The 22211-nt window shown below is 35.1% G+C and overlaps 1 long non-coding RNA gene across 1 annotated transcript; it reads left to right on the forward strand.

The window, feature by feature from the left end:
• Nucleotides 1–5440: 5440 nt before the first annotated feature.
• Nucleotides 5441–20810, forward strand: LOC121422729. The gene is made up of 4 exons (XR_005971185.1): nt 5441–5593; nt 11705–11826; nt 13293–13408; nt 20058–20810. It is a non-coding gene; the product is annotated as an uncharacterized LOC121422729 (long non-coding RNA).
• Nucleotides 20811–22211: the final 1401 nt, after the last annotated feature.

The following is a 22211-nucleotide window of genomic DNA, read 5'->3' on the forward strand; positions in this document are numbered from 1 at the left end:
GCGACCAAAAAAACACGTAAAAAGGATGTCTTTTTCACGATAGGGCACGTTACGTACGTAACGTGATAAGGGTGCCAAAAACACAAAAATAGTGAAAAAAGGGTATCTATTTCGCTAGGAAAATTACGTGTCAAACGGTTTAGGGTCTAATTTGCGGGATGATAAAACAAAATTAAAATGTTTTATAAAGAATGTCATTTTTGCCCCAACACTTCGTGTTTAGAGTCCGATTTGCGCGAGGTGTAGAAGTGGGGTCGTAACCAAATAAGGTAAAGCCGACGACCGAAGGAACCGTAACAATAAAACATTCCTGTACTTGTTTAGGGGTCCATTTCAGGGAATATTTGCTAAGAGTATCGTTTTTGTTTCCAATACTTGTTAAGGGTAGGGTTTTACACGCCAATACTTGTTAAGGGGTTCATTTTCAGAATATGGAAATTACGTGTTTAGGGTGCTTTTCGAGACCCCTTGGTCGCGCATGGTATCCACTCGTGAATGGAAGTGGTCCCCCGGGTACCCAGTGTAAATAAATTAATTAAATGCCTTCCTTTGGGCGCCTAGGCTGCCCAGCTAAAGCTGGGGTAATAATAATAGTAGGGTACACTGGGAGAAAAATTTTCAGAACTGAGGTGGCTTCCCTTGTTAAATAATACCAATGTTATTATTAGTATGTCTCATTAGGCCTACATGAAATTTCCCAAAGTTTGAGCTCGTGATTCGCTCGCAACATCTTACAATAATGCCCTTTTAACAGTAATTAAGTCCATAATTGACCAAAAAGCGATTTTTACAACTTCAGATTTGAATTGTTTTCCAAACCGCTTGCTCGCTACGCTTTCTCGCGAAAAATATAACCTAAATATATATGTTATCAATCAGAAATCATTTAAAAAAAAACTTTGCTCAACTTAATTAACTACAAAGCACACAACTTCTTTGCACAGATGATATTGGTGAAAATATCCGTTTGCACCAAAATGCCCTTTATGGCATATAAGTGCACTTTTTTGGCTTCCTCCCCCCCCCCAAAAAAAAAAGGAAAATACGTTCCACCGCCCTTGGTTGAAACATGTATCGTCTTCATGGCTAACTGCAAAAATCCCTTAACATGTCCCTTTTAGATCAGGTCAGAGCTTATAATTAAAATTTCTGCTCGCGCTTCTTGCTCGCAGCTGTTATCTAGTTACATAGCCATCTTGTTTTGAAGATCACAAACATATTGCCCCTCACATTTTCAACGAAAACTATAGCTCGCGCTTCGCGCTCGCATTATTTAACAAGGGCTTATGATATTATTACATATTTACTTTATTTTATAATAATTATTGTTAATAGGAATACCCTTTCAAAAAAAAATCAACTTTAAAGCTGCCGATCCGGGAAATTATGGGTGAAAAAATTTCGCCCCCCCCCATTGGCGAAAGTTGGATCCGCCTAGGGGGTAGCAGGGGGCATTTGTACCCATAAAGAAATAACAGGGAAATGCTATTTTTCCAAAATGGGAAGTTTCTCTTTTTCAAAATAAATACCCTTTTTAAAGTTTACATTTTAGATAAATTTTAAGGAGAAGCTCTTATTAAAATGACATCCCCTCCAATACAAATCCTATTATCTGGAGGTTACTCGCTCACGACCAACACACTTAATCCCCTAACTGCATCTTTAAACCATTTGCTTGGGCAGCATTTGCTCAGATAAAATCGAAATTAAGCGTATGTTTGATCCGGGCGCCTATTCTTAAATAAATACATGCTTTGGCCACAACACACACATAATATCATCGTTCGTTAGTTTATGATTGCATAATATCCTGTTATCTTGCAAGAACAGCACCGTTATAGTTACCAAAATGAATTAATTTCATTTTCGGAAATACGTACCTTCTTTATTTTTCGGATTAACGAACCTTATTTCGTTTTCGGACTAACGAACCTTCGGATTAACGAACCTTATTTCGTTTTCGGACTAACGAACCTTCGGATTAACGAACCTTATTTCGTTTTCGGACTAACGAACCTTCGGATTAACGAACCTTATTTCGTTTTCGGACTAACGAACCTTCGGATTAACGAACCTTATTTCGTTTTCGGACTAACGAAACTTCGGAATTACGAACCTCATTTCGTTTTCGCATTAACGAACCTTCGGAATAACGAACCTCATTTCGATTTCGGATTAACGAACCTTCGGAACAACGAACCTTATTTCGTTTTCGGACTATCGAACCTTCGGAATAACGAACCTCATTTCGATTTCGGATTAACGAACCTTCGGAACAACGAACCTTATTTCGTTTTCGGACTAACGAAACTTCGGAATAACGAACCTTATTTCAGTTTCGGACTAACGAACCTTCGGATTAACGAACCTTATTTCGTTTTCGGACTAACGAACCTTCGGATTAACGAACCTTATTTCGTTTTCGGACTAACGAAACTTCGGAATTACGAACCTCATTTCGTTTTCGCATTAACGAACCTTCGGAATAACGAACCTCATTTCGATTTCGGATTAACGAACCTTCGGAACAACGAACCTTATTTCGTTTTCAGATTATCGAACCTTCGGAACAACGAACCGTATTTCGTTTTCGGAATAACGCCATAAATGTTCGGATTAACGAACCCTTTTTCGTTTTCGGATTAACGAACATCGAGGTATAGGCAATTTACGTTTTGCGGAATTACGAACATTCGGAATAAAGAACCTTCGGAATTACAAGTGTAACCGGATTGATCGAGGCGTGATTTGATATACCCATGCATGTTTGTTTGTTATGTGTTTGCTTGTGCAGAGGTGTGTTCGATTCCATATTAATGTTGATGAATTGAATTGAATTGAATTTATTACAGAACGTCACCGGCAATTGCCAACATTTTGTTCAAAACAAGAAAATATATACATAAACAGATAAACAAAGACAAAATAGTATTTTTTGTCAAACAAAAACAAAATCAAAACAAAATATAACAAAGCAACTTATATATAAAAATATACACTATAAACATAGGCATTATTCGGGTACTCATTTTAACAATGAGTAAAAAAGAAAAAAAAAGCTGATGTCCAAGAGAGGACAAGGAAAACACAAGGAAAGTGGGAGAGGAGAGGGAAATAAAGAGGAAAGAAGTTCGAAAATAGAGAGGACGGGAGAGAGGAAGAGTGAGAAGAATGGCATCATCACATGTAAACTTATTGTGTAAGAATATTGCGAGTGTATAAATTCAAAGTGTTTGCCGGTTGATATTTTTAGTACTCAGAATTCCCCCCTAATATTAATTATGTTTTGGACAAAAGAACAAAATAATTTAATTAATGCATCAGTTTCCAATTTCATGATGTAAATAAATTTTTCCTGGTACTCCATTTCAGAAAACCTAATATTAATGGTACTTATCTTTTCAAAAAAATCTTTGCGCAAATCATTATATTTATTACATTTCATTATAATGTGAAACTCATCCCCCACCAAATTCAAATTACAATCCTCACAAAATCTCAGGTTAGATGGTATCTTCTCCGGTCTTTTGTACCTCCCTGTTTCTATTGGTAGATTATGAGCGCTCAGTCGGAGCTTGGTTATATTTTTTCTCAAATTGACAATGTTAAGGTGCATGAAAATAATTAAAAGGAACCGTTGAGAAACTCGCTCATAACCACTAAAAAAAAGAATAGTGATTTTCAATATTGTGTCATTTTGCAACTTTTGAATTTTGACCTTGCCCCACATTTCAAGGCACTGTACCTCAATATGAACGATAGTCACTTCATGTAGGGTATAATTTTAAAGAAAATAAGAAAATTAAATGATCTATTCATTGATATTAAATACACATTGATATTTACTGAAACCCATGAGGAATTATCGATCAAAGTCAAAAGAAACCGCTGAGAAACTCACTCATCACCACGGAAAAAAGAACAGTGACTTTCAATATTGTGCCATTTTGCAGCTTTTGAATTTGACCGTGTCCCACATTTCACTGCACCTCCATATGAACCATAATCATGTCTTGTAGGGCATCATTTAAAGAGAATTAAATGTTCTATTCATTGATATCAATTACACATTGATATTTACTAAAACCGAGGTGGAATTAGCGATCAAAGTCATATTTCCAAACTTTTTTGAGGAGTTTATATATATATATATATATATATATATATATATATATATATATATATATATATATATATATATATACATATATATGATTTATTGGTTGGATTGCTTAACTAAGCTATAGTCGTACAGACTGTTTCACCCTTAAGGCTCATCAGCGGACTCTGCTGATGAGCCTTAGGGTGAAACAGTTTGTACGACAGCTTAGTTAAGCAATCCAACCAATAAATTATTTATACTCAGCTCCTACAGAGTCGAGCACTATTAGATATTGCAGTATATCACTACTTACTTACTTACCTATATATACTTATAAATCCACGCATGAGTGAGTAAAAACAAATTGAAGAAATGATAGCAAAAAATCATTTGGCTGAGGGAATCAAAATTTCTCATGAGGAGGATTCACATCTCACTACACAAATATTGCGGCGAGAGAGAGAGAGAGCTAAAATGTCTTTATACTGAAAGCTTGATATTCTAAGCATTTTGGGTACCAATAGATGGGTATCTAAAAGAACAATAGATAAGAGAGAAAAGCGCGCGAGCTGAAAATTTTCATATTTTGATTTAAAAAAAAAATGACAGTTTAATGGACGTTTTCAATAAAGAACAAGATATATATCCAACAAAAGATTATTGCAAATCAAATTGGGATTTCTTTTGAGGTTTACAACTAAAAACCCCTGAAAACGCAACATTCTATTCACCTATTTACTCATAAAAAGTATGGGGTTTTGCTAAAGAAATTATGCGAGCACAAAGCGCGAGCTGAAAATTTTTATATTTCAATCTGAAAATTGGACATTTTGAGCACGGTATTAAATAAAGAACGAGTTGTGTATAATCTCCCTTGCCGATTTCTGTGTAACATTACAATCTTATTTTATTTTTGCACATCCGGAATTATTGGGGGGGCAAACAATATGTTTGCCCCCGCAACGGTGGGGCGATCGCCCCCCCCCCCAGATCGACGCCTCTGGTGTAGGGTATGAATTTTTCATTGTATAGAAATGTAGAATGAAGGTGGAAGCATGGTATTTACGTATTTGAATATATTTTTGTAGGTATCTTTTTCACACTAAATCAATATAATTCTTTATTTCATTTCTATTTAAACGTAATACCAGATATAAATTAACGGGTTGACATTTTAAAGAAAAGTACTATAAAATACAGTGTATGGAAATGGAAATGAGTTAATTATCTTAAATATTAAGATTTTTATTTGTTCTCTTGTCAGAACGAAATTGATATCAGAACAGAACTTAAAATAGAGTTAGTTTTTGCATTTATTGGAACAAATTAAACACACAACTCTTGCACATTTGGCATTCCATACACGCTAGTGCAGCGGAAACGAAGGAGAAACAAATTTATTACTAAGGAAAATTGCTATTTTTCACCAAAAGGAGAATCCAATTTCAAAAATGTTCAGCGTCGTTTCAAGGAAAATACTCACTGGTGCAGGTGAATATGAAATTATTGGTATCGATTCTTTGAGTGAAATGTATTTTTAGGTTAGATATCGGCATATACTGGCGCTCGTTGACGGGCTGATTTATGCTTCCAGACTGTAGCCAATTTGGGGCGAGGCCTCCCCCGGTTCGGGCCCCACGGTTATCCCGGCGTATGGGACTGGTACATGTCCACCCTCGACAGCGCTCGGGCAGGCACTCGGCTCGGGTAAGCGCTAAATTTGGAAGAGACACATGATACATGATCGGGGGTCGGCGTCGGTGCAAGAATTTGGCTTCGCCCGGCCCAGCGACCCTACATGTATATCATTCTACTCTAGGCCTAGTTGAAAAACCATTATGACTAGGTAAATGTCAGTGAAAGACGTGGGATTTGATATTTGACTCTTTTGAGAAGGAAAGGCCAAGGCAAGGAGGAGTAGCCTGGAGGCTTCTGTTCTGCTCTTCTGTTGAGTGAAATTATTAACTTTCTTAGCCATGAGGCTTCTAACGTTAAAGAGTAAAAAATGCTTACCCTCAATTATATTATAACCTTGTTCATTGAATGAGTGCCCTCAACCATTCATTCAATGAACCACTCATTCACGTCACTGAACAAGGTGATGATATATCTGCACAAAGGGCACCAAAACCTGAAAATTTTACCCCCGAGATTTCTACTTTCCTTCTAAGAGATCTAGGCCTAGCCCTAAATCATGTACATGGATTACAACTTCATTTCCGACATTACTACACTATCGATTTTATTTTTAAAGAAAAATTCATAAAAAAAATGAGGAAAATATTATGAAAAAACGGAAGAGACTTGCCCGATGTTTACGCCGCCATCTTGTTTTCTATTGTTCTTCCCCTAAGTTACGTGACACATGCGTTCGTAACGTTGGGGAAGAACAATAGAAAACAACCTTTACGTTTGTAGCCCAAACGTAAATGGGCCCAAACAATATTAACCCCCGTTTTTGTCTCACCTGCATAGCAGAGTGAGACTATAGGCGCCGCTTTTCCGACGGCTGCGTCAACATCAAATCTTAACCTGAGGTTAAGTTTTTTAAATGACATCATAACTTAGAAAGTATATGGACCTAGTTCATGAAACTTGGCCATAAGGTTAATCAAGTAATACTGAACATCCTATTGGAGTTTCATGTCACATGACCAAGGTCAAAGGTCATTTAGGGTCAATGAACTTAGACCATGTTGGAGGAATCAACATCAAAATCTTAACCTGAGGTTAAGTTTTTGAAATGTCATCATAACTTAGAAAATATATGGACCTAGTTCATGAAACTTGGACATAAGGTTAATCAAGTATCACTGAACATCCTGCATGAGTTTTATGTCACATGACCAAGGTCAAAGGTCATTTAGGGTCAATGAACTTTGGCCGAATTGGGGGTATCTGTTGAATTCCCATCATAACTTTGAAAGTTTATTGGTCTAGTTCGTAAAACTTGGACATTAGAGTAATCAAGTATCACTGAACATCCTGTGCGCATTTCAGGTCACATGACCAAGGTCAAAGGTCAATGAACTTTGGCCGAATTGGGTGTATCTGTTGAATTACCATCATATCTCTGTCAGTTTATTGGTCTAGTTCATAAAAATTGGACATAAGAGTAACCATGTATCACTGAACATCTTGTGTGAGTTAGAGTAGTTTTCAAATTCAGCATTGCTGCTATATTGAACCGCGTGATGCAGGTGAGACGGCCAGAGGCATTCCACTTGTTTATAAAGGTCCTTATATTTATTAAATAAATAGTACTAAATTTGAAAGAAAAAAAAACATAAGAGCACGAGCTATTTCTTACCCAGTCTGTTTACATCGCCATTTTGGAGTGTTTTGTTATCGATACCAAGATACCACACACGTCTAGAGCTGCCAACTTAGATTTAAAAAATACTTGAATCGGCCGATAAATATAATGAATCGTAAAATACTTGTTTCGGTCGATAAATATCATGGGTCGATAAATATCATAAAAAGTGCTAAATGATATTTATTGACTGAAACAAGTATTTTACAATTCATAATATCTATTGGCTGATGTATTTTTTAAATCTTAGACTGCAGCTCTACACGCGTGTGGTATCTTGTTATCGATAACAAAAGGTTCCAAAATGGCGATGTAAACAGACTGGGTAAGTAAACGCTCATGCTCTTATGTTTTTTTGTCAAATTTAGTACTCTTTATTTAATGAAATATAATGACCTTTATTAAAAACGGGGGAGGGGGTTAATATTGTTTGGGCCCATTTATGTTAGTTTGGGCTCCAAACTTAAAGGAAAACATGTGATTTAGGTTTACATGTACTTTCACCGTGGGAATCTTATCCCTACACAGGGATAAATGGCATACTGTCCCAGGCTTCATGGGGAGTAAGCCTACGTAGTAATTAATTTTACCCCCCAGAAGCCTCCAGGCTAAGGAGGAGGAGAATGTGAAAGAGGAGGAAGAAGGAAAATTACAAAATTTGTGGAGAAACAGGATAAGAAGTGGGATACTGAAAAAAATGAAAATATGAGACCAAGATAGAGTGATATGGTTGTGAGCTTTAGATTTAGATTTACATGGATTTAGTAGATCTAGATGAGGGTGATGGAACAAGTCTAGAGGATGGAAGCATTAATTTAGAAATTTAGTTATGGCTTGAACTAGCAATGCCAAGTTTTTAAAAAATGTTATGCGTGAGATTTTCATGACTCGGCGTCTCTGCGCGCGCACGGCCAGTGGGCCTACTTACACTTGTACGTTTCAAAAAGGCACGCCCGCAAGATATGGGCTTGGGCTTCATCATAATATAGATCCATACTGCAAAACCATGCGATGCATGCACGCGATTCATCGTATCGCGTACTAGATGTGCGCTGACTGCACTCTTGATTCATCTCACGTGCCAGGGTAGACGTGACGGTGTGCAAAGGCGGTCGGCCAGTGCGTATAATCTAGCGAATAATGCTACCTTTTCTTTCTTTTTTTCTGTCGGGTCCCAATGTGTGAGATCGTGAGACGGACCCTGGATGCGTGAGTCTCATGCACAATGTGTGAGACGTGGTAGCTCTGTTGAACTGGAAAATTATAGGACTGATTGATTGATTGATTGATTGATTTTATTTGTCAGGTAACTATGAACAAGTACATGAAAATATGAACAGTAGTGTATACCTTGACAGGATTGCCCATGAAAGCCGAGATGGCTTATTTCCAATGGGGTCAACAATTAAAATAGGAAAAGACAACACCTTTAAAATGTAGGCAGAAAGTTGAGTTACAGCTACAATACACTAGACCAGTAAAGTATGTACTATGTAGTAGTGACTAGTACAAGTAAAGAAAGATTACATAACATGTAAATGCAAATGAGAGGGAAAAACTATTCAGTCATTATGTATAGGGAGAGATGGGGGAAAATATCAAGTGCTACATGTACAATCCAATCAGAGCACGAACTGAACAATACAGGAACTTGTTCTTCCCATCCACTATCATTGAGTGGAATCACCTGAGTGATGCTGTTGTCAACATCGACAAGCTCATTCAAGAAGGCCATTGACAGAATCTTTTAATCCTCACTCCACCCTCTCTCACCAGATGCGTTTATGCCCAGGAGTGCTCTGCATCATATACATCCAGATCCAGAGAAATAAAATAGGGGGAGAGAGATAAATTGTTTCTGGTTACGATATCATGATTTGCAAATTGGAAACAAAGATGTTAACTGTACATTGTAGCTTTTTCATATTTTCAAAATTAAATTTACATCTGAAAATGATTTTCAGCAATATGTAAAATCTTCTTTAAAACACTTCTAGAAGCAGTGTGTGACAAGTTTTATCCACTTTTATTGTCTCCGAGCAAATAGAGTGCATTCTATTAATTCATTCAGCAGTAAACTTACTGACATTGAAATAGAAAATTGATTGCCCAAATTCATCAAAAATTTGACAATGAAAATAGATTAATTAATAAAATGCTGAGATGTCAGGTCATTGAAATGTTTCATTAATCATTTACGAGTATATTTTAATGGATACTCAAGTGTTTGTTTCAAATTGACATAATTTATCATGTCCGTTTAATTAAGACTTGATACTACAGTATGTATATAAGGAGGTCCAATGATGCGATGAATCTTACCTGTCTTTAGTTTGATACATACCCATTTTAAAGCTTTTAATAGAAGTGAAAATGAAATTGATTACACACCAAATTGAAAGCTAGTAAGTTACAAAAATGCAACCATGCAAGTTTCATAAATTTATACAGCTAATAACTGCTAAGTACATGTACATGTGTTTGCTTAGAAACACTAAAATTTGTGAACCTTCTTAAGTCTTGCTATGTTCACATTAGATATATGACCTCTTGCCCCTATATTGATGGCTTCAAAACAAATAGAGTAACCGGTTTCATTTAAGTCAGTTAGCAGACCTTTGTATCGTTCGCACTTTCTTTCATGTGCGTTCTGAACATTAGTCTCAAATGGGACTGTCAGCTCTACCAAAAGCATTTTTTTTGTGTCTTCCTAAACTGTGACCATGTCAGGTCGTTGGCTGGTAACGAGGATATGTGGAGGGAATGTGCCCCCTGCTACAGAATAACTTTCGAGGTCTAAATAAAGATTGAAGTTGCTTGTAGCAGTTTCTTTAATCGTTCTATAAATAGCCAAAAGCACATTGATATGCCGCCACGCGAATCTGTTCAGAAACGATGGGCAATGCGGCAGAATATGATGTAAAGTGCTTAAAAGAATGCTTGAAAATATGGTTTATTTGTTGGTTTCGACACTTTGAGCAGAAAATACTTTTGCAGCTGTGTAAATTGTTACCAGTACTTAAAATCAAATTTGGAATTTGGAATTTAAAAAAATAAATGTTTGTAATGTACATGTAACTGTTCAGGCTTCACATACATGTACACTGTACAATGATGTCATGGAATTCAGACCTGATAAGCACAATAAAGTCGTATGTTAGAAGTTTGCTAATTGAAGCATTCTAGAATGAAAATGCTAATTAAATTTCTTTCAGTGGGTAAGTGGTGAAAATTCAAACTTGTAATGTTTTTAAAATTCTTCATATTGTTCAATTGATTTTGGCTTCTTGCAGGGTCATAAGCGATAAGCATATTTGGACATGAGGCAATCAATTACCTACATGGAAATAAGTAGGGAAGTGCCAATTCAAGTAAGGAATGGCTCTTGATGATTAAACATATTAACTCTTTTTTAGCAGCCGTGCTGGCTGTGTGATGTCATGTAAACCAGAACTTAATTAGCCTACATGTAATGCCCTGAAAACATAAATTTGACTCTGATCAGTGGTGGAGCATGCTCCCCCGGCATGTTCCTAATCATAGGAAGTAGGGTTCATGGGTTAAAGTCCGACTTTGAATTTTTAAAGTTGGTCAAAATGCCTCACAAGCAGTAGGTTGAGGGATGATCCCTGGCTGAATTAATCTGACACATGGCAATTGCCTTATATGGAGAAGGGTAAGAAAGACTGGTTGTAGACCCCACTGAAAGTTAGATGAATTTGGACAATGAAAATCAATAATGTGTATACAAGTAAAGCAATAACATGCTATTCCTTTTCCATAGCTTGATAATATCTCTGATATTAGGTTTGGATTTGAACTTGAATTTCAATATTGTGAGGTAAATAACATCTATAGTTTAAATAATTAAATTCAACTTACAGTAACTGTATTTTCTTCAAAAGTATTACAAATCTGGTGATGTTTGAAGGTTTGCATGGTGATATGATACTACGGTACTACTAGTACTACTCCATTTGCTGACTCAAGCCAGCCTTCTCTCACCTGCTCAAACCTCTACTCAAGCCTGACTACTACTCAGCTTTCCTTTTCTTCTGGTTTACAGTCCTTTTAAGGACTACACTCATTAAAAAAAACCCTCTTCTTTCAAACCTTCACTTTCTCTCTTTTTCATTTCACCTCCATGTCTATCCACTTTTCTTATCTCAGTCCCTCTATGACTTTACACATGGTGGAACATATGACAAATCTACTTCAAAGAAAATCTAGATCTTAAAAATATTCATGACCAATTTAGGATACCTCCTCTTTCCATTTTATTTCAGCTGGGGCTGCTCGTGTGAACCTTACTAGGAATATGGCCAATATCTCAACAGAAATGCCAAAAGGAAACCCAACTGTCTACTTGATTGGTGGTGTTACCGCCTTTCTTGTGGCAGCTTCACTGGTAAGGAAACTTTTTTTTGCAAGTGAATATCAGAAACGTTAAAATATGGTCATTTAGTAATACATTTTATTCCTAATGTTGGGATTTCCACAAATAGTACAATGATCTGACATAAAGTATTTTGTAAATTTCTGTTGGGAGTAGAAAGTTGATAGTTCTAAAAGTGTGACTAAACCTGCATGTTTGGCATTCAGATCAGGGGTATATTTTATAAGGCTGCTCGTAATGTTATTCATGACTTTATGAATGACTCAAACTTGAAGTATATTAGAAATGAAACATGAGATTAGCAATTTTATTTCCAGTCTGCTGAAGTTATATTGTCTTTTTTGTTGTTGTTATCAAGTATTTTAATGGAAATCTAACCATTTTGCCAAAATTTGGAATATTATCATTAAAGGCAGGGATGTAGTCAAGACTCAAGACTATAGGAGAAAACCTCCCATAGGTTTTTTTTACCAAGGCTGGCAAAACGTACATGTAGCCTTGAGGCCGATCTTGACAACATCCCTGGGTATTAAAATGAAATTCAGTTTCATTTTACATCAGAGTAAATGCTGTATTCAGAGAACCTTTTCCAGTCATTTGTATTGGTGTAATCTACTTTTGCTAACGGCTTAATGATACATCTGCCAGCTTGGTTACTCTTTACACAGTACATTGTCATGGAAGATTATCACATACATAGTGTGATCTTTGAGTCGTGGGATAAGTGAAATGAATCAGAAAAAAAAGAGAAAAAGAAAGCTCTAAAATCCAAGCTTCCCAGAACTGTATACCCTTTGTGGAAGCGCCTTTGGTGTAGCAGTTCTGACTCTTGCCTTGTAATCAGAGGGTCGTGTGTTCGAATCCCACCATGGTCTAGCATCCTTTGGCAAGGCGTCAATCCACAATTTGTCACTCTCCACCCAGGTGTTAAATGGGTACCTGGTAGGATGTGAAAGCCTATGTGGTATGCCTAGCAATTGAGTCTTGGAACTCTTGTTGGAATGCTCCCCAGGGAGTGGAGAAGGTGCATACATTGTATGCGGGCATGCAAGGATCTGATGACCGGGCTAATGATATATATCTGTCGCTATATAAATGCAGAATATTATTCATTTTATTATTATGTAAAATTTTTGTCAAGTTTGAAAAAAAATGTTTCTGTCTGCAGTGGAAATCATAAAAAAGTCAAGATTCTATTATGTGAAACCTGTGCATAGATAAAGAAATGAATGATGAATGGCATATACAGAATACAGTAAATATTCTCTCTTGACAAGAAAATCTTTGTAAATTTCTCTGTGGACTTGATCATATCCATTGTACCTCAAGTTCAAAGAACACTTTTTTCTAATTTGTTCTTATATCTATTTAAATGCATCATAGAAAGAATATCCTACCATTGGAGGAGAAAAGAATTCACAGAAAAGTTTTACTTCTCAACTTTCCAAATGATTATCATTTTTTTCCTTTGGAATCAGGTTCAATTTAATGGGCTTGTTGTATGGGGAACTGCTCCAGACAGGAATTCAGCTGTGAAGAAATAGAACACACATTGGATGTCAACATTTTCAGAGTTTCCCTCCATGTTTTGTAGGTCAGTAGAACCTTAGCTTAAATTTTTTATTGACCTTATTTTTTTTTTCATTTTTTTTTTTTTTTTCTGTATGTATTTGCACAATACATGTATGTATAAGATCTTCCAAGCTTTTTTATTTAAAGTTAAAGTATTAAGATTTTCTGGTCTATTTATATATTCATTATTAATGCTAGAATTCAAGGGAATTTTCTTCTGTCAATGTATATAATATATATATAATGCCACTCTGTCAGCACCTTAAAAGTAATTGTTTCTGGGATTTAAAAGGGCACTGTAGGACATACGTTTCCAATGCCATTTGCCCATTGACAACCACTGTTATAAGACCCTTTATATGCAGATGTTTCTGTACATCTGCCAAATTGTAACAAGATTGGTATTGTGGAATGGGGGCTTCATATCAATTAACCTGTTACATGTAGTTCCTTTTATGCACATGCTGTGTAGCCTGTGTTTGTACATGTTTTCACATGAAAATTGAATAAAATTTTTGGCTTTATATTTCAATAGCTATCTTACTTGTCCATTTTTATGCAGGGTTCATTAATACAGCACAAATTGGTCAAATTAAAAGCGCCACCAAAAAAATAAAGGCCAATAATTAGGGAATTATTAAATGAAGGCTGGTCAACAGGGTATCCACAACCATGGCCATGGATTCAAAAGCATTCATCCAAATGAGAGAAAGTTTACTTTGTCAAAGTCACAATGTCATTATTGCTGTGAATGCTGGCAAGTCTTTTATAATGTTTTGGTATACATCCAGTTCCCCTTTTGGTTGTTTCAGTTGTTCAAACAATCATAGCTCGTTGCTATTGTGTATTGGAAAAAAAGTAGGTCATCATTTAACAGGGTTACGTTGCAAGTTGTCCATTAAATGCAAAGTCTACCTCAACACCAAGTTGATTTAAATACTGAAATGAATAAAATGTAGCATTGTCAATTTAATCAGATGTAGAACAAAGTATAATCAAGCATTTTTGTCTCACCTGCGAAGCAAAGTGAGACTATAGGCGCCGCTTTTCCGACGGCGGCGGCGGCGGCGTCAACATCAAATCTTAACCTGAGGTTAAGTTTTTGAAATGACGTCATAACTTAGAAAGTATATGGACCTATTTAATAAAACTTGGCCATAAGGTTAATCAAGTATTACTGAACATCCTATTAGAGTTTCATGTCACATGACCAAGGTCAAAGGTCATTTAGGGTCAATGAACTTAGACCATGTTGGAGGAATCAACATCGAAATCTTAACCTGAGGTTAAGTTTTTGAAATGTCATCATAACTTAGAAAATATATGGACCTAGTTCATGAAACTTGGACATAAGGTTAATCAAGTATCACTGAACATCCTGCATGAGTTTCACGTCACATGACCAAGGTCAAAGGTCATTTAGGGTCAATGAACTTTGGCCGAATTGGGGATATCTGTTGAATTCCCATCATAACTTTGAAAGTTTATGGATCTGATTCATGAAACTTGGACATAATAGTAATCAAGCATCACTGAAAATTTTGTGCAAGTTTCAGGTCTCATGATTAAGGTCAAAGGTTATTTAGGGTCAATGAACTTTGGCCGAATCGGGGGTATCTGTTGAATTACCATCATAACTTTGAAAGTTTATTGGTCTACTTCATTAAACTTGGACATTAGAGTAATCAAGTATCACTGAACATCCTGTGCGCGTTTCAGGTCACATGACCAAGGTCAAATGTCAATGAACTTTGGCCGAATTGGGTGTATCTGTTGAATTACCATCATAACTTTGAAAGTTTATGGATCTGATTCATGAAACTTGTACATAAGAGTAATCAAGTATCACTGAACATTCTGTTCGAGTTTCAGGTCACATGATCAAGGTCAAAGGTCATGTAAGGTCAATGAACTTTGTCCATGTTGGGGTTTTTTGTTGAATAACCATCATATCTCTGTAAGTTTATTGGTCTAGTTCATAAAAAGTGGACATAAGAGTAACCATGTATCACTGAACATCTTGTGCGAGTTAGAGTAGTATTCAAAGTCAGCACTGCTGCTATATTGAACCGCGTGATGCAGGTGAGATGGCCAGAGGCATTCCACTTGTTAAAATAATATAGTAATTTGATTATTTTAGAAAATATATTCCTGGTATATTGGCATCATTGTTTTTTCAATTCAATTCATGTTTTATTCAATTATTGAAAAAAAAATCAGTATACAAACCAAAATATAAGCAAAAGCTTGATGAGGGGGACACCCAATATATATAAACGTACATAAAAGTCAAAAGGTAACAATAATAAACACAAACAATACATAGAGAATAAGACAGCAAACCTACAGGGGAGGAGGGGGGTCAGGAAAAAGGAAGTGAAAATGAATTATATGATTAATTGGCATACATAATTACAAGTGAACTTTTGAGTTTTGTTTTAAATGCAGTAATGTTTGTGCTAGAATTTACATTGGAAGGGAGGGAATTCCATATTCGAGGACCAGTGGATTTAAATGAATGAATGATTTAAATGATTGAACGCTACAGGATAATGGAATTTAGAGTTGGAACGGGATGGTAGTCTTTATTATATTTTAATAGATTGATTATATTAAGGGGTGCTAAGTTGTGATTTACGTAGTACATTAAAATTGCAATTTGAATTTTATGAATATCAAAAACTGTCAAGGTGTTTAATCTAAAAAATAAAGGGCGTGACAGAGCTAGGTAGTGGGAGTTAGAACAAATACGTAAGTAATATTACCATAATAGATATAAGGAAGCAATAAAGAATTGTATAGCATAAGCAAATTTTTTCTGTAAGATTATTACATAATTTAGCTAGTATACCTATATATTTTTTGACATCTTATTACTAACAAAAAGGCGGTGTTCATTGAAAGACAATTTGTCATCAAGTACAAATCCTAAGAATTTTTACGGAATTTACTAATTTTAAAGTTAAGTTTCTAATTTTAACATTGAAGTCAAAAGACACATTGTGGGATAAATTAGGTTTTCAAAAATACATGACACTTGTTTTATCATAATTGACAATTAGTTTGTTAGCATCGAACCAATCACAAATCTTACATAATTCATCATTTGTTTTTTCCAGTAAATCTATAAAATTGCTATGGGTAGAAATAATAGTAGTGTCATCGCAAATAAAACATAATTAAAGAATGAAGATGCTGAACATAAATCATTATATAAATAATACCCTTTTTACACAGGATTTTCTTAACCCCGGACTATCGCTAACCCCGTACTATCCTTAACCCGTACTATTTTTTTTCCTTTTCACACATGCCAAATTGTTATTGCTAACCCCAGATAAGGAATGCTTGCTTTTTGAACACGAAACTCGTTAAAACCGGACTAGTGGTTTTTGTCGATCATTCGTAGTACAAGTACTTCATTCGTACACTTTTTACACACGCTAAAATTTCCTTAACCCCCGTACTATAGGTGGGGCTAAATTGCCATTTAGCCCTACCTATAGTACGGGGTTAAGGTTAGCCCACTTTCGTTTTACACTAGCGATCTTAACCCCGTACTATCGCTCTTAGCACCGCAATTGCTTTGATAACCCTGCTTTTTTGCAGGGCCAAATAATCCCGTACTAAAGGTGGGGTTAGCCCACTTTGCAAAAATGCTGGGTAAAAACAAAGTGGGCTAAGCTTAACCCCGTACTATAGGTGGGGGCTAAATGGCAATTTAGCCCCACCTATAGTACGGGGTTAAGGAAATTTTAGCGTGTGTAAAAAGGGTATAAGGAAAAGAAGCGGGCCCAGTATAGAGCCATACTGACTCCATACTGGGCGATAGAATATTGAGAATCATAATTGTTAATTGAAGTGTAGCTTTGTCGATCAATTAAGTAGCTCTGGAACCATTCCCACACTGCCCCCCTAATACCGTAATGAGATAATTTATATAAGAGAATGTTATGGTCTATGAGGTCAAAGCCTAGTCAAAGGCTTTTGAAAGGTCTAGGAATATTCCAAATGAGTGGTAATTATTATTTATATTAGTTAAGAGGGTATTATTTAAGTCAGTTAATGCATGCTTACATGAATGTCCTACTCTAAATCCGTATTGACACTGTTGTTTAATATTCTATTATTATTATCTACCGTAAGTGGGAAATTAATCTTTTATATACAATTTTTTCAGGATCTTAGTAATAGTTCAGTAATTAGAAAATGAATGTTTATCGCCTTTTTTGAAAACTGGGATGATTTTTCCGATTTTTAAACTATTGGGTACTTTGCCAGAACATAAAGATAAATTAAATATATGTACTAATGGTTTAAGTATAGAAAAAAATACTTTTTTTATAACAAAGGAGCTTACATGTGTATCGTCAAAACCGGTACTATAATTTAACTTTAATTCCTTAATGATTTTAATTATTACAACAATGGCAATTCAATTTCAATTCATATTTTATACATAGATGTATAAATAGCTAACAAAAAAATGTCAAAAGCAATATTCAGATTAGATTATGCAAATTTAAGTTGTTTGTAGAGAGCCAAGAGTCTTTACCCTACATGGATAGATAGAAAAAGATACCCCCATTGAAAAAAATTGTGTTTGGGTCTAGAATCCAAAAAGGATGCACTCCACAGTGTGTATAAAGAAAAACGGGACAGATTTGAAGTCTATAAAATTTTTGTTTCAAATTAAGATGTCTATATTTTAGTGTAAATAGGTGCTCTGAAATCTTATCTTTCAAATGCGATAACAAAAAATAGTTTTGTTCATGCTTGAATGACCACGGAATGTTTTCGTCTGGAGTTAAAAAGTGACATATAATGATAAATATGATGATCGGACTTCTTGCTAATTAGCAGACTTCCTCTTAACCTTTCATTATCTTTGCCACAATTTTCGAACTGTGCGATAAAAGTTAATTTTCAAATCTGATTATTTGCTTGAATTGTTGTGTTGATGTTTATATTTAATTTGTTCTCTTTTAACTTTGAATATTCCTTCTTTCCCATTCATTAAAAAAAAGATATTTCACCCGAAGTATGGGAGAGCATGTATTTTTTTTCTCATATACTTTCATTGTGTGCTACAAAGGTTATGGTGCCTTTGAATAGTGGCATACAGATGGGCGGGTGCTCTGGGGTGCCCCCCCCCCATATAATCTATCATGACCAAGAAAAAAAGTGGAAAGGAAATAAAAGGAAAAGGAATAGTGGCATACAGATGGGCGGGTGCTCTGGCTCTGGGGTGCCCCCCCCCCATAAGAAAAAAATCATGACCAAGATAAAAAGTGGAAAGGAAATAAAAGGAAAGAAAGTAAAATATGATTTATTTTCTGAATATTGTGTCAAAAGCTATCACAAAATTTGATATTTTAATAACAAAGTGGAAATTTTTTCCTGCTCGCTTCGCTTGCTCACAACTTTTTAATACATTTTACCCAATCTGCCATCTAGCTCCTTCAAAATTGACTCGATACACCATTGCCATTGAAAGACATGAATCCTTTCCTGTTTGTCCTGTCAAGCACATAATTAAACTTCGTCAAGGAATCAATAACCCCTTGAAAATATGGATTCATGTCTTTTAAAGGTACCATAACATGTAAATTTGTTTTACATAGTAAAAGGATTTTAATTACAAGTTCTCCCAATTAATAATGCAAATCTTTTTGCTTGGGTTGACAAAAGGTCTTTTTTTAAATTATGAAGGAAAATTCATAAGTAAAAGGTAAAAGAAGTTTAAAGGAAATAACGAAATAATTCAAGTAAATAAATAAATTTCTAAATGAAATTTGACAGCATAATTAGAAAATTATGGCAAAGATAATGAAAAGGAAGTCTGTGATAAGCAAGAAGTCTGATCATTAATTTCTCATTTCCGTCCTTTTTTCGCAAGCCTGTTTTTTAACCCCCGAAAAAAGTCCTGTGTTCACTCAAGCATGAACATAATTTATTTTTCTGAATGGTGTTTCAAAGATAGATTTCAGGGCATCTATAAACACCAAAATATAGATATCATAATTTGAAACAATTTTTTACAGACCTTTCAAAACTGTCCCCATTTTTTTTATATGCACTGAATATGAAGAAAATAAAGTTGCAGCTGGAGAAATAATGGGTTGAATATTAATAGCTCTGTGTAATTGCTGCATTTGCCCATTTATTCCCATTTGGTAATAGCTAATTTCACTTAGTGTCATCTTTTAAAAACAATCTATGATTTTAACTGGCATATTAGCTGTCAGGAAATAACAAAACCTAAGAAAAGGGCACCTGCAAGTACATAGATTTAGTAACCTGTTAAAGATATTTTTCTATTTAGGCTAGAGTTATTCCCCTCCCCCCCCCTCTCTCCCTTTCTCTATCCCTCTTCCTATGTTTTTATTAAATTCCCCCATTCAACATTCTCTTTTCCAATATATTTCAACAATGTCCTTTCTTTCTGTCTTTCTCTATTTTTTTTCTTTCTGTCTTTCTTAATTTCCTTTACTTTCTGTTTTTTTTCTGTCTTTCCTTCTCTTTCTTTCACTCTTTTTGCTGTGTGCCTTTTCTGGTGCTTGATTTGCATATGAGTCTTTCCTTTTTTATTGTTTGTTTTGTTTGGAGTATTTTCAATCTCAAGTCGATTAACACCAATTTCCTTTCTATTTTGTGCTTCTCTCAAACAGGAACTTCACAAGGGCAGAAAACAACACAGCGCACCAACTCCAAACAAACGCTAACATGCGATATGCTCCAGATGATAATAATAAATGTTTCTTTACCAGGCATTCAATAGAAAACAAACGAATCATAACAATTTATTGTAGTTCAACCTTGACATTGAAGGACCAGGGTCGAAATGTTGCGCACAATATCACAGAATTCAGTATTCAAAAGTCGACAAAGTACAGTAACACTTTTACAGGGTTTTTGTTGTTTCTTAAATCTTTGTAAGAAAGAAAGTATATGAAAAATGTACTGCCATTTGCCTAAAATCATTACACACAGGGTGCAGGCATTTCTCAAAGTATATTCAAAGAAGTGTAAAGCAATGTGTTATTTCATTTCTGAAAAGCACAAATCATGCTTACCCAAGAAACCTGATGCGAAAGATTTCAACATGTCAGGAGCAATGTATTTTACAATACGAGTTAGTCAATGTCACCTACATGTAGTCCAGTGAACCTTGCTTTAATATGTGGATGCTGCTTATTTGATATTTAGATTTTGATCATGACCTCAAGTCAGTTATTGATAAATATGCTGTGAAGTATTGGAGAGTGACAATGAATTTATAACTGTACAGCTATTAAAAAAATATTAATGTGGAATTTACAAAATTTGGGGGCATATTTATGCAGTAAGTCAGGATTTGTTTTACCTGAATCATGCTGTTTTAATTGAAATGAAATGGAATAAATTTATGATTGTTTAAAGAATATGAAACTATTTTCTGTATTTTCTTTTTGTTATATTCTGTATGTAATCGTGCCTGCTAACCATGACAATCAAGATGTAGGAACAGCATTAAATCTCTTGTTCAATGCTACAGAAAAAAAAACACCCATCGACGTAGGAACATGACAGAAAGTACCATTTTTCTTTCTCCCGAATGGGAATATTCCTAAATCAATAAAACAATTGGCAGGTAATATGTATGATAATTATGCAGCTAAGTTAAGGAACATTTCTGTAACAATAAGATTAAACAATAACCGCATTTTGTTGGGTTGGGTATTTACATGTAGATGAATTGTACATTCCATCCAAGATTTCTCTTTTTTATGTGGCGCTCAAATTCTCGAGAGTAGTTGAAATATTGATGTCAAAGCTCCAGATTTCCTTTTCTCCAAATTTGTTTAGGCTAGTCGTTGCAGATACCATGGTAATTGTAGCAGGGAAAGGTGAAGACAGACACGAGTGAGAGGGGAAGGGGGCAAAGAGAAGGGTGGAGGGGGGGGGGCAAGGAAGGAAGATAGATTTAGGGATTATGAAGACAAAAGGGCGAAGATAAATAAAGGATGAGAAAGCAGAGAAAGACTGAAGAGATAAGGAAAAGAACGAAAATGAGATAAGAATGTATTATTGAAAGGAAAATAGAGAGATGAAGCATCGATTGAGGAAGATTAAGGGGAGGGGTATTACAGGGGAAGTACACCTCAGATAAGGATGAAGTGGATAAAAAGAGAGAATGAAATACGCCTAATGCTAAAAATGTAATTAGTATCGTATGTAAAATAATAAAGTAATGACGTTTTAAAATTTCATTTGTTTCACAAAACGAAGAGAATATGCACTTCAGTACTTTATTCTATGAATTTATAGAATATTCACCTTTTTGTCGATGTGATAATAAGACCATCAAAATTTGATTGCAAAATGTTACAACAATTCCAGATCATGGAGGAATCAAACATTGTTTTATATGGTGAAGAGATATCAAAATATTCTACATTTTATCATCGACTCTGTAGCGCACATTTTGTGCATTTTCTGGTTTATTGATAAAAATTAAAAAAAAAATTGCGACAAAGTCGAATTGCAATGAGTTTACAAAGGTACAGAGGCATTACATAAGCATAATAATACAAAAAGTAAATTGAAATATTAATTCAAAAATATATCACATAATCATATATTCGTAATTTCATAAAAAGGGAATACATATTTAACACAATTTAGAAGTATGTATAATACGAGTTCAATTAAAAAATACATATATCATATGAAATCAGAGAAGGATAAAGAATATGCATGTAGATGGAGGAGAAATAAAGGTGAAGAAGGAAAGGAGGGGAGAAGATAATGAAGTTACGGAGAGGAGAAACACGAGAAGAGAA

Source organism: Lytechinus variegatus, chromosome 1, assembly GCF_018143015.1.
Source record: "Lytechinus variegatus isolate NC3 chromosome 1, Lvar_3.0, whole genome shotgun sequence".
Taxonomy (NCBI): Eukaryota; Metazoa; Echinodermata; class Echinoidea; order Temnopleuroida; family Toxopneustidae; genus Lytechinus; species Lytechinus variegatus.